This window comes from Lepidochelys olivacea (genome assembly GCF_965140295.1).
Source record: "Lepidochelys olivacea isolate rLepOli2 genome assembly, chromosome: 2".
NCBI classification, from domain to species: Eukaryota; Metazoa; Chordata; order Testudines; family Cheloniidae; genus Lepidochelys; species Lepidochelys olivacea.
The window spans coordinates 11,709,959-11,732,058 of NC_140412.1; the positions used below are offsets into that span (position 1 = coordinate 11,709,959).

Here is a 22,100-nt window from a genome sequence, read left to right on the forward strand (position 1 = left end):
TGCATTCAGATTGACTAATAGTTGTCGATCAAGTAAAGCACTGAGTTTTGCATACTGTATAGTTATTGAGAAGTAACTGTACAGCGATTATGCAAATTGGAGACCTGCAATCAGAATGCAAGGAATTGCAAAAGTGGGGCAAACCTTTACAGTTATGCATCAGTAACTATATAGTATCTCTGAACTCCAATGGTCTGAGATTAAACCATTTGATTATAAATACCTAAAAAGAGAGAAACTTCAAGTTACCATTTAAATATTCTTAAATCACTTTCAGTTCCCCTAAAGATCTTATATATGTATGAACTTTATACAGAGAGATTTTGACACAGGAAAGATTCATTTTGTGTTGCAAACCACATGGCTCCAAAGTCAGGAATAACTAGCAACACACTGAACTATTAGGCTTGCCAGAAGAGAACCTGTGATAAACTGTTGCTTAAATGCATACAGCTGTGAAAAGTAGATGAGGGAATAGATATTTATGTGAACAATTTGTATTAGACTACAATGTGTTAGAGTATATAGGAAGGACATCACTGAGTGTAATACTCCAGTTTAATGCACCACTTGACCTATTCAGTTATGATTGATGAAGTTAGAGCAACAGTTGCTGAAGAGAAAAGCTCCCTTTTCTGTTACAAAGCTAACAAATGCTTCAAAAGAAAGTTGAAGTGCTAGAAAGAGAGAAACCCCAGCACTTTCTGCTGGTCCCTTGAAGTTAGGCAAAGTTAAAGTTTAATTAATTGATTGTAAAGCAAATCAGACTGAAGAAGCTATGCTAAGTGTTAGTATTCATATTATTTTATGTTGTTCTGTTATGGGCTTATGTCTGCTGCTTAGGTCTAGAAGTGATTAATCTACTCAGCCTTCTGCTTTTTGTAATATATGACTTTGGATGCTACACAGTACATGACCGGTGACTGAGGGCAGGTTGGGGAAAACACCTGCTCAAAATCTGTTGTAAAAGTATATCCTCTGCTTCCGCAGAGAGTACCAAGAACAACTGTGCAACCATTCCACTAGCTGGCCGCAGGATAAGCACACCACTGAAACCTCAGCAAGTACCTTCACTGTCTGCACTGGCTCATAGATGTACTCCCTCCTACCCCCGCAAGCTGAAGTGTCAGCCCAGAGTTTTAACTCATGTCTGAAAATTACTATCAACACCGCAAAGAATTTGTAAAAAGCCAAGCTTATTATGAATATTAAATTTAAGCCCCAGTTCAGCAAGGCACAAAAGCACATGCTTGCTGATTAAATGCTTTGCTGAATTGGGACCTTACTCACTGCACTAATGATCCCTGCAGGAGAAGGGATGGGGAATAGCTGTAAAAGATGATGTTCTCCATTAGCAGAGCTTGTTTTCATCCCCATAGGGAATCCAGGTGATAATGAATATATTTTGCCCTTGCTGTGGACTAATAGGTCTTTTTTATCCTAAGCAGTTTATGGTCACATATGGTGGCCCTGAAGCAGTCCAAAAAATGTGTGAGTGCCCTAAGTCAGGAATAACATGTACCTCAACAGTAGTAACACCCTGGATTGAGGGACACAATGAGAGAGGACAAGGTCTGTCACAGGAAGAGTGTTATAAACAAAATGCTAGAGCAGAAGCCTTCCCTGCCCTCTCTAACCCTGATTTCCTTTCCTTAGTTTCATCTGAACTAAGAGTGTCCAGCTAGGTTTTTTCAGCTGGTTTGAATAAAATGGTTTAAAACCACACCTCACACTAAACCAGCATAGCTTGGTGAGTTTGCAAACCCACGATCTCTGCTTTTTAATCTCCCTAGGTGTTAAAAAGAATCAGATGTTCTTAGCTAACTTGTTAGAGGGTTGTGAGAATTAACGACAGGTTGATTGTGCCTTTAGGCATTGCCCTAAAGAAGGATTAGTCAGTGTACAGGTGCACCACCCCAGAGGGGGTACTGGCAGGTATTGTGCACAGAGATGACCCCCAGACCACTCCTGATGCAGTGGAATGGGTGAGTATAATTTGTGGGTGCTGTATTTTGAGTGGCTCTGCCTGTTCTTCACCCACTTGATCCCTGGAGGTGGAGGTGGGCACCCACCCCCTATGCTTCCAAAACCAACTAGAGCTCAGGTCTGAGTAGCCTTAACACAGAAAGAAAAGGAGTACTTGTGGCACCTTAGAGACTAACCAATTTATTTGAGCATGAGCTTTCGTGAGCTACAGCTCACTTCATCGGATGCATACTGTGGAAACTGCAGAAGACATTATATATACACAGAGACCATGAAACAATACCTCCTCCCAATTTGTGCTGGAAATGGCCCAACTTGATGATCACTTTAGATAAGCTATTACCAGCAGGAGAGTGGGGTGGGAGGAGGTATTGTTTCATGGTCTCTGTGTATATATAATGTCTTCTGCAGTTTCTACAATATGCATCTGATGAAGTGAGCTGTAGCTCACGAAAGCTCATGCTCAAATAAATTGGTTAGTCTCTAAGGTGCCACAAGTACTCCTTTTCTTTTTGCGAATACAGACTAACACGGCTGTTACTCTGAAACTTAACACAGAAGGAAGTGTTACATACTTCCCTTTGTGGCTGTGTTAGGACTAGTTATGATCAAGCCTAATATTACTGTCACTTGAACATACACTGACAGGCATGTGATGGTAGGTTACTGTGTGGGGAAAAATAGCACACATTTCTTTTCAGTGCCCTACCTACTAAGGGCCATTGCCACATATATCTTAAATGGACACATTTAGGTGGCCTTTGGAGTAAAATGTAGGTTTTATTTTTAAAAAAGTCAATAAAACCAAAGGAAATGTTTGCAAGATCTTTTTTTATAAGAAACAATTCCAACAAAAACAGCTATTAAAACAAACCTAATAAATAGTCCCTGATTGGTTTGCAACACAAACATTGCAGCATTTCACCAGTGCATGAGACCCACAGCCAGAAAGTGGCTGGAAACAAAAGTGAAACTGGACAGTTTATTTTCATTGTTGAAGTTTGTGTGGATGTGGTGTTTAGATGTTGCTTGTAATTATTAGAATTGGGAGCCCTGGCTGTTGGGAGTCTGAAAGGACAGGAAACAGGAAGGAGGGGGAGGAGTTGAGAGGCTGGGAGAAAGCTACAGAGAGTGCAGCAGCAGCTTGGTGAAGAGGTTTCTACTTTGAAAATAAAGTCCTGTTGAAGCTTGTTAGTACCTTGCCTGGTTGATACGCCAGGTTGCCTGGTGGATTGCAAAATAAAGGATTTTAGAAATAAATAATTTGAATAAACCGAAGTGGGGTTAGTAACCTGAAGGAAGCATGGCTCTGAACCTGAGAGCATCCCTTTAAAAAGAAACCAGGCATGACTTAGATGGATTTTTGCCATCCACAACTGTGTTGACTTTAAGGGAGCTAGGCCAGCTGAAGAGCTATTCCATTAAGACAGAAGTAACTTAGTATGCACGTAGGCCCTGATCCTGCACCGTAGAAGTCAATGGGAGTTTTGCTGTTGTTTCAATGGGAGCAGGATGAAGCCCAGTGGATTCGGTGGACTAGACTGTGATCGGTAAGCACCTACTCATGTGAGCAGCTCCTTTCAACTTAATGGGACTGCTGTGCTCGTGCTCACCTATTGACAGTCTGCTCGCTGAGGGCCAGATTTTGTCACCTTTCCCTTCACCGAGTGGCATCATATTTGAGAGCAGGCCAATGAAAATCAATGGGACCCCTTCCAGAGAAGGTGCCACTGAACAGGAGCGAGGGGGACAGAATGGGTGAGTGGCAGAAGTCAGCACTGTAAAACCGGCCCTGTCCTCATCCCTATTGTCAGAGCGCCGCACGAGCAGCAGACATTTCCTGGGTGTCTGAGTGTGGCCGTTAGGTCTGTCCAGGAATGAAGAGCAGAGGCATGTGGCGGTGGGTGCAGGATGGACAGACGGCTCCAGCAAACAGGCCAGGGCTGAAATTCTACCAAAAATATCCCTGCCAAGGGCTTTTTATTTAGACACTGAGCTCAGGGAGGGTGGGAAAGAGGAGGCCAGCTGTTCTCAAAGCCAAAATGGGCATTTCTTTCCCAAAGCCACTAGGGATGTGCCCCCCACTCTTTGGCCCCCCTCGTCATCTTCCTGCAAGGGGAAAGGGGTGCTGGTTCTTCGATGTCCCCCAAGGGACATTCCAGCTGCTCCCAGGCTGATCTTTCCCTTCGCTTCTCCCTCTCCCCCTGCAGACAGTTATTTCAGATGCGGCCATAAAGAGACCAAAATACTTGGCAAAGTTAGGCTATAATTGGCCCAGGAGCTGTCAGCCTCTTGCTTTTCTTCCTCTCTCCTGGGCTGCTTTAATAGTCTCTGAAACTCAATCCCCAGAGCTGCCTCCTCAACCCCTTCCCTTAAACCAGCCCCACTCCTCCTCCTGCTTCCCCTTTGCCCACTCCTAAACCTGCCCCTGGCCCCCTCCTCCTGCTGCTCCCCCTCCCCTAAACCTACCTCAACCCCCTCCTTCTGCTCTGCCCCTGCTCCCCTCCCCTCCCCTAAACCTGCCCCAGTCCCTTCTTCCTCCCCTAAACCTGCCCCAGTCCCTTCTTCCTCCCCTAAACCTGCCCCTACCCTCTCCTCCTGCTCTGCTCCTGCTCCCCTCCCCGAAACCTGCCCCTAGCCCCCTCTTCCTGCTGCTTCTCCTCCCATTCCCCCTGCCCTAAACCTGCCTCTAGCCCCTTCCTCTTGCTGCTTCTCCTCCCCGTAACCTGCCCCTAACCCCTTCTCCTCTCAGCCATCTGACCCTAACCCCCTGCTCCCAGGTCTCTCTCTTTGCCTCCAGCCCTTAACCCCCTCCTCATATTCCTCCCCCTCCCTATCTCCCTTTTGCCCCCTGCTTTAAATCAGTCCCAGCTCCATCTCCCCCTTTTAACCCCAAACCAACCCGTCACCCTTTTCTGTCAGCCTCCTCCTGCTCTGCAGCTCCACTCCTCTGTTTCCACACCCTGTCCCCTCCTCTCTCTCTCCCCTCAGCACACCCCATTATAAACCCTCTCCCCTCCTCCCTTGTGCACACACTCAAATCAGCTCCTCGCCCCTTCTCTCAGCCCCTCCCTCCCCAAACCAGACCCTAGTCACCTTCCTCTCTGCTCGCTCCACCCCATCCTCCTTAAACCACTCTCTGTCCCCCTCTCCTCCTGAAGCTTCATCCCCTCCCCTCCTATCCAAGAGAGCTCCCTTCCTTTCACCACACCCCCTACCCCTCTTCCCTCCCTCAACCCCTCCCACGCCCCCCCTTTCCCAGATCCCAGTTCATTACACTTTCCAGCTCTCTCCCTCAGAGACTAGTCTAACCTTGAGCATTGTCCCTACTCAGGGCTGCTTCTCTTGTAGTCAGATCATCTCTCCCTGGAGTTGGACTCCTTCATATTCCCTCAGTCCCTTCTAGCTATATTTACTTGTCTTTTTTCTCTGCGTGTTTGTGTCATTTTTCTCCATTTCTGTGTCGGTTGCTGGGATGTAGGCTATAGAGAGTGGGATTTTTCCTCCCCTCCAGGACCCTGCTGAGTTTTGGTGGTGTTTTTTTTTTTCCCCCTTCCAATCTGGGGAACAAGTGCCAGTCTCCACTTTGGCTGACAACTCTGAAAAGTACTTTTCAGCCGAGTGTTGAATGTGGCTCGGGAATTGGGCGACAGTTGGCAGCGTTTCTGGTGCTTTTTTGCTACAGGTAAGAGGAATTTTTGTAATCCTAACAGCCATGCACTATAAATACCTGAAGACAACACTGGTTTATTCGTTTGGATCCATTTTTTCTTTGCGCACTGTGGGCGAAACTAGTGCAGAAGTTTTTGTAGACATGTAGCAACAGGATCTGGAGTTAATGATACACGAAAAACCGAGAGGAATTGGATTAAATTGTACATAACCCACGTTTTTTATTTTAGTCTGCAAAATTTTAACTGCGCCTGCACACTGTGGTGATGTTTCTGTGAACTTATTACAATACTGAACTTGTGAGAGCCAGGTGCTATGTAACTCCTAGATTCCTGGCTGATTGTCACAAGATAGATGCAGAGACTTAGAAACTGGTAATGTCACCATTACGAAAAGCCAAAGGTTTAAAGCTGGTATGAGCTTTTCGGATCTCACAGAAGCATTCCTTTATAGTCATCATTTTTCAAGTTGATTCTGCAGGTCACACTCAGATCAGTATTTTGATTTATCCAGCCCTTTCCTGTACATATATTTTCTACAAAACCACGTGGGACCTTATTTAGTTCTGGGTAATCTTTCCTCCACCTCATATTTATTACAAAGCCACTTTGACCCAATTTCTAACTGTAGATTCTTTTCCCTCTAAACATAGAGCTCTTGCCTAATTCAGCAGTTCTTTTTACGTTTTTTATAGCATTTTATATATCTGATGTTCTTAGAGCGGTGGTTGACTCTTTGACAGCTGACACTCTGCATCCCTGAGTGTGTACTTAGTGCAGTGTGTGTGCATGTGCTTCTGACCTTAAAAGAACACATTCCATCTGCTCTACATGGACATTGAGGGGCAGCTTTTGAGAAGCCGGCACCTGCAAAATCTGTGCGTGCAGCTGTAAGCTTAATTGATCCATGATCACCGCACTTGCATGTGCACTTCTGATCATTTGCCATCACAAATAGAAGCTATGCATCTGACTAGCCATTTTTGAGTGTAAATGCCAGATTTGACCATGTAGTCATGATAACGGCATGCATGAATTAGACATGCAAATATACACACCATGCATGTGGGTGCACCCTCCCCCCCCCCCGCCCCAAACCCATACATCTGGTCTTGAAGATCCTATGACACCTTTTATTTTTTTGGAAGAAGAGGAGTTTTTCCTCAGTATTGTTTGCCAAGATTTCAACTCCTGTCACTGTCATTCATGTTTTCCAGTTTACTGTTGCCTTATACATATGTGGAGGATGCAGTTTAGTGGTGGTGTGTGCCTGGTTTGCAGAGGGCTTAGGGATCTTTTGGGTGAAATGTATCGTATTCATGACAATATTTGCTATTGTGCACATCGTTATTAGGATTGACAACTTGTTACTATTTAAAAACTGGACGCGCCAGCAGGAGTGTCGGAACGTCCCCTGCCCTGCCTCGCCTCTCCCCCTGAGGCCCCTCCTCTATTCACTCCTCTTCTCTCCTGCCCCTGTTGCTCACTGTTTTTCCCCGCTCCTCCCCACCTCCATCTGCCCAGATCAGGCGTGACTCACCTGGACACCTGGGGCTGGGAGCTGCAGCTGCCCATCTCAGGTAGGAGGCAGCCCTGACTGAGTAGAAGCTGGTGCGGGGGATGACCCAGCATCTCCCCCACCCACAATAACCAGACTTTGGGTGTCCGGTCAGTAGATCTGAGTGGACACTCTCAGGTCCCCTTTTCCACTGGACTTTCCAGTCAAAAACCAGGCACCTGACCACCCTAATCGTTACAAAATGCACAGAGTATTATTACAGAGCAATGGTTGGGAGCACGTGTTGCAGACTCATGGGACTACTTGTACGCATAAGTAGAGCTCGGCATGAGTAAAGGCAATTAGAAAGACGTTTACTGCCTTGAGGATGATGAACTGGGATATTTACTCTCAGAATATCTTCAGATATGCTGCTGTTATCATTGGGCTCGACTGTTCCAGTAGATATGCTCATGCTATGGGGCAGTGTGGAGTTTCTGTACTGGGATTCCGCCCAGTGGAAACCAAGGCACAGAGACGTTCAGAGCCACATTCTGATCATCGTTACACCATCGAAAGCCTGGAGAGTCTCCATTGACTTGCATAAGAATGGTCATATTGGGTCAGACCAATGATCCGTCAAGCCCAGTGTCCTGTTCCTGACAGTGGCCAGCGCCAGGGGCACTGTGTGACCAGACTTCAGTGGAATTGCTCTGGATTTAACTGAGGCTAGAATCTGGTACTGCAGGACTTGCCTAAAGTCACTCAGCAGATCAATGGGCAGAGTCAGGATTGGAAGCGAGGCCTTCTGATTTCAGTCCCCAAGCTCTAACTAGTAGACAGTGATACCTCAGTTGATCAGTTTGGGCCCAAGTCTTGCTCACTTGATCAGTGGAGGTAATCTCCTTGATTTGAGTGAGACCATTCACATGAGTGAGATGAGGAAGCTTTGGCTAGGGGCCAGTTCTTCCACCCTTTACTGATATGGCACAACCCATGGATGAAAATACTACTCAGTATTAGAATTAGGTCTGGGGGCTGGCTGCAGGCTCTTCCTGGAGAAATAAAAATCTTTGGGTGGATTTTCTGAGCTCTAAGACCCATGTGTGTGAGAGAGAATCTGTATGTGCATACACTGAATCCTTGCCTGACTCCCGTTGCTGACATTGCAAATATTTTATGGCAAACATTTCTCTTACATGCCAGAGCTAGCTCTTGATGGAGACTACGATACTTCAAAAGATATTCCTTTGCCTCCAATGCACGCTAGAACTCTCATTAAAATATGTTTCTTGCAAAATGCTTTGTAATTATGTCTGCTTCAAAGAAAATGTCAATTTGTCATTTTATGGCTTTTTCTTTTGAGACCGATTTTTTTTTTAAATCATCATTGAATGCTTGCAGTTTTCACTCTTAAACTTTCCCCCTTCCCATCGTTGGTGGCAGAGCTTTACAGAAAACCCCACCTATTAGACTGACGGTGCCCTGTTACAAAGCACCACTTGGTACCTGTTTCTTGTTTGTCCCTGTACTATGCCACCTCAACTATCTGAAGCAGGGTAAAATCCCCCAACCTCTCTTAATTACACTGAAAAGTCCCTTGATTGTCCAAAATTGTTCCGTGTTTCCTATTACTTTTGAACAGTCATAGGTCCTTGATCCTTCCCACCTTCCATGTGTGGAACTCCCACTGAAGTTAAGACATCAGAGTTTCCCAGTAAAGGTTGTACTTTAATACATTGCCCCCATCCCAGACCTGGTTACATGTCCCGCAGTCCTCATTTAGGCCAAGCTGCGACTAAGCAATGAGTAGGACTGTAGCATTTGGTCCTTGCTATATAGCAGCGTGGTAAGGGAACCAAAATGTGCAGAAATCATTGAATTATGGCTGAGTACTTGTGAAAAGGTGTTTGAAATTCCTACAGCACATTTGGAAGTAGCAGAGGAGTGGTACTGGAGCAAGGACACCAGTAGCGAGCTCATAATAATCCTGAAACAGGCTCCCTCTTGACTTTAACTTGCTCTCTCCTTTACTACACAGAGACTGCATCTGATGTATCTTTAACGGGCCCATTCCCGCTCCCACTGAAATTAATAGGGGAGTTTGCAATTTACTTCAATGGAAATAGCATCTTGCGTCACACTCCAAAAATTTGCATATGCAAACCTGATCAAAGATGTTTATGTCCCAGCTCACTTAGCTGAGCCATGATATTTTCCATTTGGAAGGGCTCATTTTTTCCCCCATTTTTGCTTTGGGTAGGTTTGCAGCCGTTAAGGTTCCCTTCAAGCTTTGGGTTTGAACATACCCCCAAACTCAGAACACATCTTGGCCAGCGCCACTCAGTCTTACCTGGCTTTCGATCAAAACGAGCATCTTTTGTATCTTTTTGTCCCCTGAAGTTGTAAGTTCGGACCAGATCTTTTTAAAACTGGCCCAGGTTTCAGGTTGGTAACGTACCAAAAAAAACCCAGACAAATATCATCCACTTTCAGGTTTCATTGCAAAAGCTCCACAAGTTGTTACGTATTTATTTATTTGAAGTTCAGTCATTAATAATCACGAATGATAACTTGTATCAAGGGGCATCAGCAGCCAATTGCAGGTGGCTGTAACTTTACATGCTATCAGTTGAGGGATGATCTGTGCCTGAGTACTGGAATTGAAGGAAGGACTGGAAATCAAGAGATCTTGATTCTAAACCTAGCTCTGACACAGAGGTGCTGCTAACCTTGGGCAAGTCACTTATCCTCTGTGTACTCTCCGGTTCCCCATCTCCAAAGGAGGGATAATGGAATTTACCTACTTTACTGGACCTGATTTTCAAGAAGTGCTGAATATCTTCCCTCTGAAATCTTGATTCCCTCTTGCTGTGGATCTTGGAATCAGCTGTTGGCTGGGAAAGCCCTGGCAATATGGCTTTATTGGAGTTGCTTTACCAGGGGGAGCAGGGCTCCAGAGACCCACAGCTGGTGTGGACACACAGGGAATCTTTGGGAAGGCCCTGAGCCCATGCAGACTAGGGGATCTGTAGGATTTGGAGCACAGACCCTCCCTTGTGTCCCAAATGCTCTGTAATGGAAGAGAATACAATGGAAACTCCATGACAGTAGCCAAGCAGGGCTTCCTCCGCTCTCCATGGGTGTTACTATGTGGGGGAACACTCAGGCCAGTATTAATGTGTTTACTCCATTTATGAAGGAAATTGGACAGACAGCATAGACTAGTGGTGAAAAAAGGGGGTTCTCAACCTTTTCTATGCCACAAATCCTCTTTTTCCACATCAGGTCCCCATCCCTTCTAGTTGGGGTCTAGCTGGGAAACCCCTTCCGAGGTAGCCATATGAGATGGGTAGGGTGGCCATGACCCAGGTGTCATAACCCCTCCTTTTCCCCTGTTGAGACCCCCCTGAGTTAGAGCATGGGTCTGGGAGCTAGGTCCTGCTGAGTTCTAGTGACAACTCTGCTACGGATTTAGGTCCTGACTCAGCAGTGATTTAAGAATGAGCTTAAGTCCTATTAAAGATAGCAAAGCACTTAAGCATGTGCACTGAATAGGAGTGATTTGCTGAATCAGGGCCTTAATGTATGGCTGTGGGAAAGGCACTTAATTTCTTTGCTTGTTTCCTAATCAGTAACACGGGGATTATAATATTTACTTTCCAACTTCCCAGGGTGCTATGAGGACTAGCTAGCTAATGTTTGCACAGCACTCTAAAAATGTCAAGCGATACAAGTACTATTTATTATTACCTTGGCTGGCGAGGGAGTGGTATCGTAGACCAGAGCTCTAATTTGGAGTGGAATAAAAAATAACTCCCCACGGTAATAAGCAACTATGGCCAGACAGGTTACACAACAGATACAGAACTTCCTGGCAGAATCAGGAAAGGTAACTTAATGCAGTATTGCATGTAGGAAAATAATGTTTCCTTGTGTTTCTAGAAACAATGTGATAACTATAGAATTGACCCTTTGCCTACTGAAGTCAATGGGAGCTTTGCCATTCATTTTAGTGGGTGCAGAAATAGACCCTTGATGAACACAGGGATTGCCATCACTGGGTCTTTCATGGCCAAGTATCCTCCCTCTCTGTATACAATGGCCAAGGCCTGATGCCTTGGAAGAATGAGTCTCTGCATTCCACTAATGCACCTATCCATTTGTGCTACACTGTGTCTGATACAAGGAGGAGAATTACTGCCTGATCCTTGCCCATCAGTTAGTTTGAAATTGCTTCTGAAATACATCTTAAATGGTTCTAGGGTGGTGGTTTCCAATCTCTTCCATCCCAGAACTCCCCTTTCACCCAGCCAGGAGCTAGCTAGAACCCCTGCCATTTAGCAATACAGGAAAGGCGGGCTGGTCCTCACCCCTGATATCTGTTCTGAGTCCCAGTTTGAGAACCCGTGTTCTATAGCAACAGCAACCCAGCCCCTTCCTGGGAATCCTATTTAAAGCTCGGAATGGGCTGAGTTGGACAAAGCTGGCCATAAACCATACAAACCACTGGGGTGGGTCAGTGGCTGGCAAGGGGACAATTATAATTTACACAAGCTCTCTGTGCCCTGAAATGGGGTTAGGAATGAATGAAAATCTGTCCTTGGCAAGTGAGAGACATAATGCTTTGAGAGCACTTTCAGGCCTGGTTACCCTGTTGGATGGATTTCCCCAACACAATAATGTTTGTTTTGTTAGTGCTAATATCTCAGAGTTTATCTGTATGTGCAAACATTGGGATAACCTGGGAGAACAATCTGTTTACTCTGGCATCGATATGGTTCATTACAAATATATCCTTGGCTTGCTCTAGTGGTGAGGTATTGCCTGAGTTTGGTTTAAGTGCCTAAATTTGATTGTTGTAATGCACTGAATGTTCGCTCTTAATGATTTTAGTATGAGGTGTCAAAACAACATTATTATTCTGTAACTTGGCATGCCAGTCTAGGGAACTTTTAGCTCTACTGACATTTAGCACATTTTTGGACTCATGCTTTTTTTAATCTATCTTCAGCCAAAACTTTATTGTTCTGTTTTTATTGTTCCTTACTCAGGTTTGCAGTTGCTATTTGCTTTAAGCCTGTCAAATTACAGAGCTGCTGATAGGAATTAAGGTATTTCCTCCCAAAACAGCAAGGATTACGTTGATTGAGATAAAAAGAAAGCAGTTGGCATGTCAGTGGAAATTCCCTTCTCCACAGAGGGAAGTTTATCCCTGGGGATGCCTTAGAAATTCCTGTTGCTTCTCAGTTCTGACTAACGCTGCTATTTAACCCCTGTTTTGGAGAAAAGCGTTTATAATTGTGAATGTCGCAATTGTATCAAGTGATGAAGCCACACAGTGTGTGTCCTGACAGTCACCACAGCATGAGAAACAAAAAAAAATCCACCCCACCTCTCATCTCAAAGTGCTTAATGTAGCCAGGAATCACATCACTCCTTTATGAGGTGGTGTGCAGCATCTGTTTAATACTTCACAGCCGTAAGACCCAATAGTTCCGGGTAGCAAATGAAACAGAATCTCTCTGAATCAAATGAAACGGCAAGGGAAGACTTTAAGTAGGCACAGTTTTTTTCAACCCACATTACGGCTTGACAGTGGCGTCGACACTCTTGCCTTAGGAAAATATACCATGAGATCTTTGAGCCCCATAGATCTAGACAACGCCTTCGGCCACATACTGCCTCCTAATTGCAGATTAGGGCATTGTTTCAGTCACAATTCAGAGAAGAGGGCCACGTAGGAATGATCAGTGACACTTCCTGAAGCACCTGGAGTTTCCCTGGCCGTGTCCCATTCTAGCACTAATCAAGCTCCACTCTGCTGAACTTGTAAGATCCGCAGGACAGGACCACATCCTGGGATGGTATGGGTGCAAAAAAGGGCCTTCGTGACCTACTCTGTCAGAGATATTGCCAGGCATGGTATAGTCTTAGCTTCATCTTATTGCAGCAAAAAGAAAAAGATACCCCGTTTAACAGATGGATTGAGGACATTTGCTTGAGCCTCATAACTCACCTAGTACGGTACTTGAGTTGTTTTAGACTAATTTCCTGCTCACCCCCTCCCCATCTTGCTGCTTAATTGTAGTGCCACCTGTCGTGTAATTCTGAGAGCTGTTTTTATGTTTTCTGCGGGCTCTTCTTAATTACATGGGTAAGTACTTTGCTATGATTGATTCTTGAAATTAAAACAGCTTCACCACTGGGCCTTCTTATTCTTCTGCATTTCCCTCCCTTGGGTTCCTTATGGAGTCTGATGCTTTACTTTGTCACTTCAGTTATTTGCTCTTTTCAAAGTTCTTTTTCCTTCTATATCCTTTTCAGTTGATTGCTTTATCTGTCTTTTTTGACTGCTGCCTCCCGCTCTCCTCCTTGACAGTAGGTTCCTCTGGTGGGTTTTTACCCCCTCCTTTATTTATTATTTGTGTTGCGATAGCATCTAAAGGCCTGCACCCCATTGCACTAGGCGCCGTACAAATATAAAACAAAGAGGCCCTGCCCCAAAAAGCTTGCAGTGTAAGTATCAGACTAGAGACACAGGGTGGGGGGTAAAACAGTCACCTTGTGCTCCCCGCATCTAACAATGAGTCGATTCCAATCCACATGATAAGCAGTGTTTACAGCTTACCAGCTGTCTAACCGTTTCGCTTCCATCCCTAGCTTTTGCTCTCAGTTGCTCAGTGGCCATCTAGAGGCCGCTTTTTAGGTGATAATAATCAACTAGCCCCCCCCCCCCCCCCCGCTAGCATAGGAGTCCACAGGAAGAACTCAGAGTCTTTCTGGGCTTTCAAGAGATTGTCTTCTCTAGAGGAGGAGTTTGGCGGGGAGTCCCAGTTTTGTGGGTCCACAGGGAAGGGCACCACAGATATGCAGAGGCAGGAGCCATCCTGCATTGATAGACGCTGGTCCCTCTCCATAGCTGTGCTAACCTCTCCTCCTCTCTAGCAACATGGCTCTATTAGGACCCATGTTGTCCTTGGTCCAGTCCCTTTGAAGCTGCCCAGCAGCAGCTGCTGAGGGGATCTCCAGAGGAGTTAATGGTGCTGCAGGAAGTAGCATTAACTCTCTCTCAGAGATGAGTGCTGCGTAGAGGACAGTATCAGGGAGATCAGGTGTTCCTTCATCCACCTTGCCTTGCTTTGGCACACTCTTTAAGGCCTGTGGAGGGAAGATGTCGTGGAGCACCAGCAGTGGGGTTTAACACGGCTTGTGGGAGTTCTGCTTTATTGTATTGCAATAGCAGCTACAGGCCTGGGCCCCATTGTGTGTGTGTGTGTGTCCTGTCCTGTCCTGTCAGCACAGCATTAGAAACACAAAAAATCCAGGTGGATGACTAGACCAGTAATAGCGACTTATATGTACACAGAACCTTTCATCCTGAAAGGTCACAAAGTGCTTTACAAACTTTGAAATGAACTACAGAATTTACTCCACTAAGAGCTGAAACACCGTCAGTCTGTGGTGGAACACAGCAGCTGTTTAACAGCACGTAGCAACTCCACGCAAGCAGTTAGGAGAGAAAGTGAAGAATCTTGTATCCACTGAAACTGCCTGTCAATTTGGGTAGGCAGGATGGTCCAAATTCATCCAAGGTGTAAGCCTGCCCACTGAAGTCAAGAACGTTTCACTAGGAATGAAATTGGCCCAGTGAAATTATAGTTGGAATTTGGCTGGTGCTTTTAGTGAAAAACAAATGAATCTGAATTTCCATTCCCTCCTGCTCTGTCGAAGTATCTCCACCTCAATGGCCAGCTCAGCATGTGCACTCTCCGATGCCTGCTTGGCCTTCTCAAGTTTTGCTCCCTCTGCTCTGCCAGCTCCTCCACCGCACAGACACTCTCACTTCCAGGATCTTCCTCATTGTCCAGTTCCTGCAGGCTCACCTGGCCAGCAGTTTGCAAACCTGTCTGAAAATGTCATCATGGCTCTTGTTGGCAGGGTTAACTGGCCCTCCAGGTCCCACAAGGACATACATCTCCCAGTATTGCCTTGTTCTGTGCTGACTGGATGGCTGGAACTTGGTGTAGTGAGGGACTCTATCCAGCCCTGCCTTTAAAGGGACAGCCCAATAATACTTCCTTTCTCCTACCCTTTGCCTGTGTTGGCTATCAGGTGCAAACTGCCCTTTGTGTCATGGAGAGTTTCCAGTTTGCATGGACTGAGCCAAGAACAGAATCCAGAGCTCCTCAGTCCCAGGCCAGAATGACTGAGGAGGAAGCAGCAGTACCGACTGTCTCCTTTGAGTTATCCTGATGTCTCTTTCAGACCTGTGATGGCAGGATATCTCTTGCACTGGCTCGGTATGTCCACTTGTCTCCCTAGGGCACACTGCTGGGATTACATGGCCTCCCATGCTAACAACTGCCAGACAACATTCTCTTCTTCCGGAACATCTTACGACTGCTGACTACCAGGTTTGTTCTGGTGTTTTAAAAAAAATAGTTAAGCAGCCCCCCTTCAGTCCTAGGGGCTGTGTAAACTTGTCTGGTACTGGCAGATGGTGCTTTAGTTCACCGTTTATCACAAAGGACAAGTTTGTAGCTGTTTTTGTCAAGTCTTAATAAATCATGAAGGAATCAGTACGGGTTTCTGCTTTATGGCAACAAATGACCTTGGTATGTACCATCAGAGGGAAGATAATACATTACAGGCTGAAACATTCAAGTTTGTGGGCCTAGAGTTAGGCCCCTGGAGGGGAAATTTTCAAACTTAGCTTTCAGTGGGGGTTGGGCACCAGACTCTCATTTGTGCCTCTGAAAATCCACCTCCTCCATCCATAATTAGTCATCCAAATAATTGGCTTGATACTCAAAGAGGAGTGAGCATGCACGGCTTCCATTGACTTGAAGGAGGTGGTGCCCACCACCTCTGAAAATCAGGATTCATATTTAGGTGCTTACGTGAGGATCAAAGTTTGAACATTTTTGAGTCCCTGTCCATTGTAGTGTGTTTGAAAACCATACAATATTTTGGGGTAGTTTTGTTTGCTATATCCATTTTTACAGATGGAGAAACTTGGCTACACAGAAATCAGTTGACTTCCTTAAGGTTACAGAGGAAATCTGGCTGGCTGAGTGAAACACTGCTCCCAGATTTGCTGACTTGTGGCTTTGTGCTTCAAACACAAAGCTATCCTTCTTCTGATGCTATGTGAGGCTTGCGCTGAGCCTTTGAGTTTCAGGGAAAGGCTTCACACCTTGTTGAATTTAAATGTACCCGTTCTTGGAATGGGGGAGTATACCGATGAAAAGGTTTCTTGGAAATGTGGCTTAATGGCAGTGGAGGAGAAGGGAAAACATGGACAGGAACATTCACACATTTTCTGGGTGTAAACTGTTCTATGTTATATAGGGAGCTACCTTTGTATTAGAACAAGGCCCATTTACAGTAGGCTTCAGTACCAGTAGGACAAATGTCAACTATCTCTACTGTATGCTCTAGGTATGTACTGTGACTCTATGGTTTTAACAGGGTCAGCCTCCCTCTAACCTCATATCTGTGGCTCATTGAGCACCAAAACTGTTCTTAGTGCTCTACGGGACAAAGAGGAAGGCAGGGCTCCAAATAATGTTGAGCAGTATTATGGCCTTCTAACTGAGCGCCAGATTCTGCTGCCACCCTTACTCATGTTGACCAGTCCCTTCATCTGCAAGTAGTCCCATTGCAATATCTTGCAGATGAAGGTACTACTCACTCAACATGCGTAAGGGTGGAAGAATCAGCTGTTAACTTGTGAAATATTGCACTCCTCGGCTGTAGTAATTGTTTTGGGTCCCTTCCAAATTACAGGTGGGATTTTTTTTTCTTTTTCACAAGCACTTTGTCTTGGCCTAACTCTGCTCCCATTGTAGTAAGTGAAACTAAATGAGTTTTACCTCTGACTTCAGTGGGAGCAGTTAACCCAGTGCTAAGAGCTTTTGAAAGTCCCATCTTAAACCCTTTATACACTTATTCTGGGGAATTAAAAAGCCATGCATTCATTCAGAAAAGATGAGCCAGAATATTGCTGGTAATGAATATTATTCCTGATGCATGGGTCAAGATGTGACCCAGGTCATTGAACAGAAGCTGTTGTCTTCTGAATGCTGATCAGAGACTTATGTGAAATGAGTCTTGGTGGGTCTCTATTGAACAGGTGCCCATTGCTCAAACCACCCCCTTCAACCAGAGCTCATTAACATACTTTCTAATGCTCTCTGGAGATCAAAGGCAAGATAGTGCCTTTGGGCAATGCCCTGAACAATTTGTGTAGTGTAAACTGCACTGCCCCAAGGACAGCTGGAGAGGCACTTCTGTTAATCACAATTCCTCCTGTGTTCCTCTCTTGGTTTGTATGTAGGTGGTGGTAGGGAAACTATTGGAGGCCTTGAAAGGGTGCTGTTTAATTCCCTGTGCCCCTGCTCTTGGACAACTGAGTGGAGGAGGATAGAGACAAATCTCTGCCTCTCCTGCCCATTTGCTTGCAGGCCTGTATTCAGTGGTCATAGGCTGGGCTTTGCACTAGAGCTGGACCCAAGGTTCAGGCAGGTCTGCTTGGCTGAGTGGGGTTTTTGATCAGGGGAGCCAACTCTCCCCTCATTCCCCTGCTTGGCTGAGTAAAGCAAGCGCACAGTCAGGCCCTACATGTGTATGGGGACTAAACTATGCTTTCCACCTGAAGATGTCCTCTCCTCACCGGGCGGCGCCACATCAGTGGGGTATTGTGGGGAAGCTTGCCGAGTTGCTGCATGCCTTTGGTTAAAGAGAAGACTTCAGTTTAGATACATGAATCTGGCACCAACAAATTCATGGTGAAGTCTTCAGAGACTTTCTTGAGAACTCTTCATCTTCAGGTGCAGGAGGACAGGTCTAGTTCAGCTCCAAGGGCCTGCACTGCTTTACTCCAGTTCTGCATTGGTGACACTCCATCGATGTCTTTGATATACACTGGTACAGATTTGGAGCAGCACAGTGGAGTGGAATCAAGCCCCAAGATACTATTCTACCGTAGATTTCCTTTACGGCTAAGTAGTTGAGTTCCGCCATTTGGAATTTGATGAAACTTAAATATGTTGAACTAGAGTACTTTGCCTGTCCTTGCATGATCCTTTCAATAACTCCTGTTTGTCTGAAGGTATTTCATTGTCTCTGCTACTTCAATTCTTGAATGGTTGCCAGTGAAATAAAGTCTCGTTTGTGTAATTCTTTGGCTGAGTGTTATAAAGTTGAGACTTTTATACACTGTAACATAGGGAATAATCTGATGCCTCTAGAACACAGTTAGGAGCAAGATGACAACTTGTGAATATTTTCCAGATATAGTAATGGTTTAATATATGTAATGTTGAACAGCAACACCATGGAATGGAATGGAACAATTTATCAACACTCTGCACAGAAAACCTTAAATATGGCAGCATTGTGGTGATGTCCTAGCTAAGATATACTAATGTTGAGCTTTATTTGCTATCATTTAAAACCTCTTTCCCTTTAATGCCTTCAGTTTATAGGAACTTCATCTGAAAACATGTAGATGTATATTCAGAGGTGGCTCATCAGACGCATTTGAATGCTTAGTGAAAACAATGGATTAGCCTTTATAAAAGTCTCCCAGAGCAAAGATTCTAGAGACAACGTCTGTGTGATGGTTTAAAAATTTGCCTGGAATGGCTACGGTCTATTTAAATAGCGAAGAATGCCTGAGTGAAGTTATGCAAATCATTCCAAATGAGTAAATGAATCAATCCTAAACAGAGGAGGTAACTGATGTTTAACACTACTACAGCAATTATAGGTAGGATGGAGTTCACTGTTATTAGCAGTAGCAAAGGAAAGACTATGCTGAAATACATGTGAAAACTGGAATGTACTCTGCCAAACCTCTGTTCTCCTGTGGACTTCAGAAATAGAAGAGCTAGATAAGGAAGAGATTTATAGCCCTTGAAAGAGCTTTTTTAGAATTCTTGACTTGAGATCTGCTCCTATATTTTTGCTTCATGTGAGCACAACCATCATGTGACCAACCTTCCATGGAGGGGAGAGACAATGGGAGAAGTTTGTGCTAGACAATCAGGAAGTGCTTAGCGTGTCATATTTTCAGGCTAGTTTAGTGTCTGTCTGTGCTGTTCCTAGAGACAGGAGCTTTGGAGGGATGAGTTAAACTCTCAACCCTTTCTCCTGCTCAAGCTACTGTGGTTCAAAAATATAAGTATAGGGAAACAGAAACCCCATCATTTAAGCTGAGAAGGCTGTGCCAGCACTAGAGAACCTATAGGTCTTAGCAGTTTTTAGCATCAAGCCAAGCCATTGCACTATAGGCCACCCATTCTAGAGATAAGACCATCCCAATGAAAGCTAAGGTTGAAACAAGATATGCTAGGTCTAGGGGCAGCTCCAGCTTTTCCCCATCCCAAGATGTTTTCAAAGTATGAAGAGGAGTAAAGCGGTGGGCAACGTGAGTAAAGGTGGCAGAATTGGATTATTTTTCATGCCTCTAGACAAACTTTTGCTGTGTGAGCGATAATGATTTTCAGGCTCTCTAAATAAGAATTGGTCCTATTGTGATCCCTTGATTTTTTTGGGACTTTATATAGCTTTAGTTGTAACAACATTAATTTTCCTTAGACGTTAAAGACTTGCGTGAAGGATGCAAGTCATTATGCTGCTGTGGCATATTCAAAGTGGATGTGAAAGACCCCAGCAATCCGCATGCAGCACATGCCATGTGGAAATGAAACGGCATAAACGGAAAGGACAAGTCTATTGCACGTGAAGGACTAAAAACCTCCACTAAACTAGGGATACATAAATAATGAAGAAAAATGTACTTTCGTAAGGATCTTTTTAAAATGTTTTCCAGTGAAAGTACAGTGAATGCCAATTGCTATGGAGACCAGCAGTGCTTTGTAAGGAACTTCTCTGGAGGTACTTACTGTGCATTTGTGTACAAATGAATGAACTGCTCTTCTCAGTCTGAGAACTCATCATCACCTGGTGTTTGAATTCTCTTACGAACCGCTGCTCGGAAGGCAGAAGCAATGTTTTGAGTGGACTGATGAAGTAACTGAAGGATAGGTGACTTGCTACCCTTAAATGAAAGTTTCTTTTTCTTGGGGCAGGTGCTAATGGGGTCTCTGCTTGATATTCCCATTAGAAACGCACTTTTAATGAGCTGTAACTGAGAAAAGTGACGCAATAATAGAATTGTGGGTTCCATGTTTGTCTTTTGGTAAATTAAGAGGCCTTTTCCTCCTAAATCCTAGCCCTGCCACTCATTCTGGGCTCTGAAAGCCATGCTGTGCTGCAGATCAAGGCATAACAAGATCCAGAGACTGAAAGCTGAAGTTAAATAAATTCAGGCTAGAGCTGAGGTGCGAATTTGACAGGGTAAACTAACCACTGGAATACCTTATTAGGGATGTGGTGAAGTCTTCATCCCTTGAAGTCTTCAAACCAAGACTGGATGCCTTTTGGGGTGGAGGGAATCGTGCTCTATCTTAACTGCAAGATCTGGGCTTGATGCAGGAGTTACTAAATGAAATACTTTGACCTGTACTAGACAGGAGGTGGGACTATATCATAATGGTCCTTACTGCCCTTAACATCTGTGAATTGGAGTTCTTTCCTTCTCATGCACGACCACTAGCAATAATAATTCCACAGGCCAATGTAGGCTTTCCGTTACACCTGTGCAACCCACTTGCTCTTCCATGGGTATACACTGGAAGAACCTGACAAGAACTTTGTCAAACAATTCTGCTGCACTAGAAGGAATAGAATGCAGCTCAAACTCCTTGCTCCTTTGGCTCTGCAGGGATAAAAACATAAGAACTACCATACTGTGTCAGGGTAAAGGTCCATCTAGCCCAGCATCCTGTCTTCTGACAGTGGCCAATGCCAGGTGCCCCAGAGGGAGTGAACGGAACAGATAATCATCAAGTGGTCCATTCCTCTTAGCACAAATCCCTGTCGCTCATTCCCACCCTCTGGCAAACAGAGGCTAGGGACACCATCCTGGCTAATAGCCATTGATGGACCTATCCTTCATGAATTTATCTAGTTCTTTTTTTAACCCTGTTATAGTCTTGGCCTTCACAACATCCTCTGGCAAACAGTTCCACAGGTGGACTGTGTGTTGTGTGGAAAAAATACTTCCTTTTGTTTGTTTTTAAATATGCTGCCTATTAATTTCATTTGGTCGCCCCTAGTTATTGTGTTATGAGAAGGAGTAAATAACACTTCCTTATTTATTTTCTCATTTTATAGACCTCTATCATATCCCCTTTAGTAATCTCTTTTTCCAAACTGAAAAGTCCCAGTCTTATTAATCTCTCCTCGTACGGCAGCCATTCCATAACCCTAATCATTTTTGTTGCCTTTTTCTGAACCGTTTCCAATTCTAATATATCTTTTTTGAGATGGGGCGACCATATCTGCACGCAGTATTCAAGATGTGGGCATACTATGGATTTATATAGAGGCAGTATGATCTATTGTGTCTTATTATCTATCCCTTTTTTATGATTCCCAACATTGTTGGCTTTTTGGACTGCCACTACACATTGAGTGGATGTTTTCAGAGAACTATCCACAATGACTCCAAGATCTTTTTCTTGAGTGGTAACAGCTAATTTAGACCCCATCGTTTCATATGTATAGCTGGGATTAGGTTTTCCAATGTGCATTATTTTGCATTTATCAACATTGAATTTCATCTGCCATTTTGTTGCCCAGTCACTTAGCCTTTATTATATTCTGCTATAATGCAAGAAACCTACAAGCCTGTGTCCTGTAAGACATTAGTTTAAGCATAAGTGTAATCAAGTACAGTAGGCCAGTGACCTTTGGCATAGATAAATTGCCTGTCCATGAGATTTTGGGGAACTGAAAATAGCTTGTTTAATGACAGGAGTTGACATGTAATGTTAAAAGGCAACCACAGTAACATGGAAATGATAACCGCA

The 22,100-nt window shown here is 44.5% G+C and overlaps 1 protein-coding gene across 1 annotated transcript in view; it reads left to right on the forward strand.

Moving 5' to 3' along the window:
• Nucleotides 1-5,299: 5,299 nt before the first annotated feature.
• COL22A1 (collagen type XXII alpha 1 chain) overlaps nt 5,300-22,100 on the forward strand; it is a 333,446-nt gene continuing 316,645 nt past the window's right edge. Inside the window, exon 1 of the mRNA XM_084619138.1 lies at nt 5,300-5,671. The gene's annotated coding sequence lies outside the window, so the exon portion shown is untranslated. The remainder of the gene's footprint in view (nt 5,672-22,100) is intronic.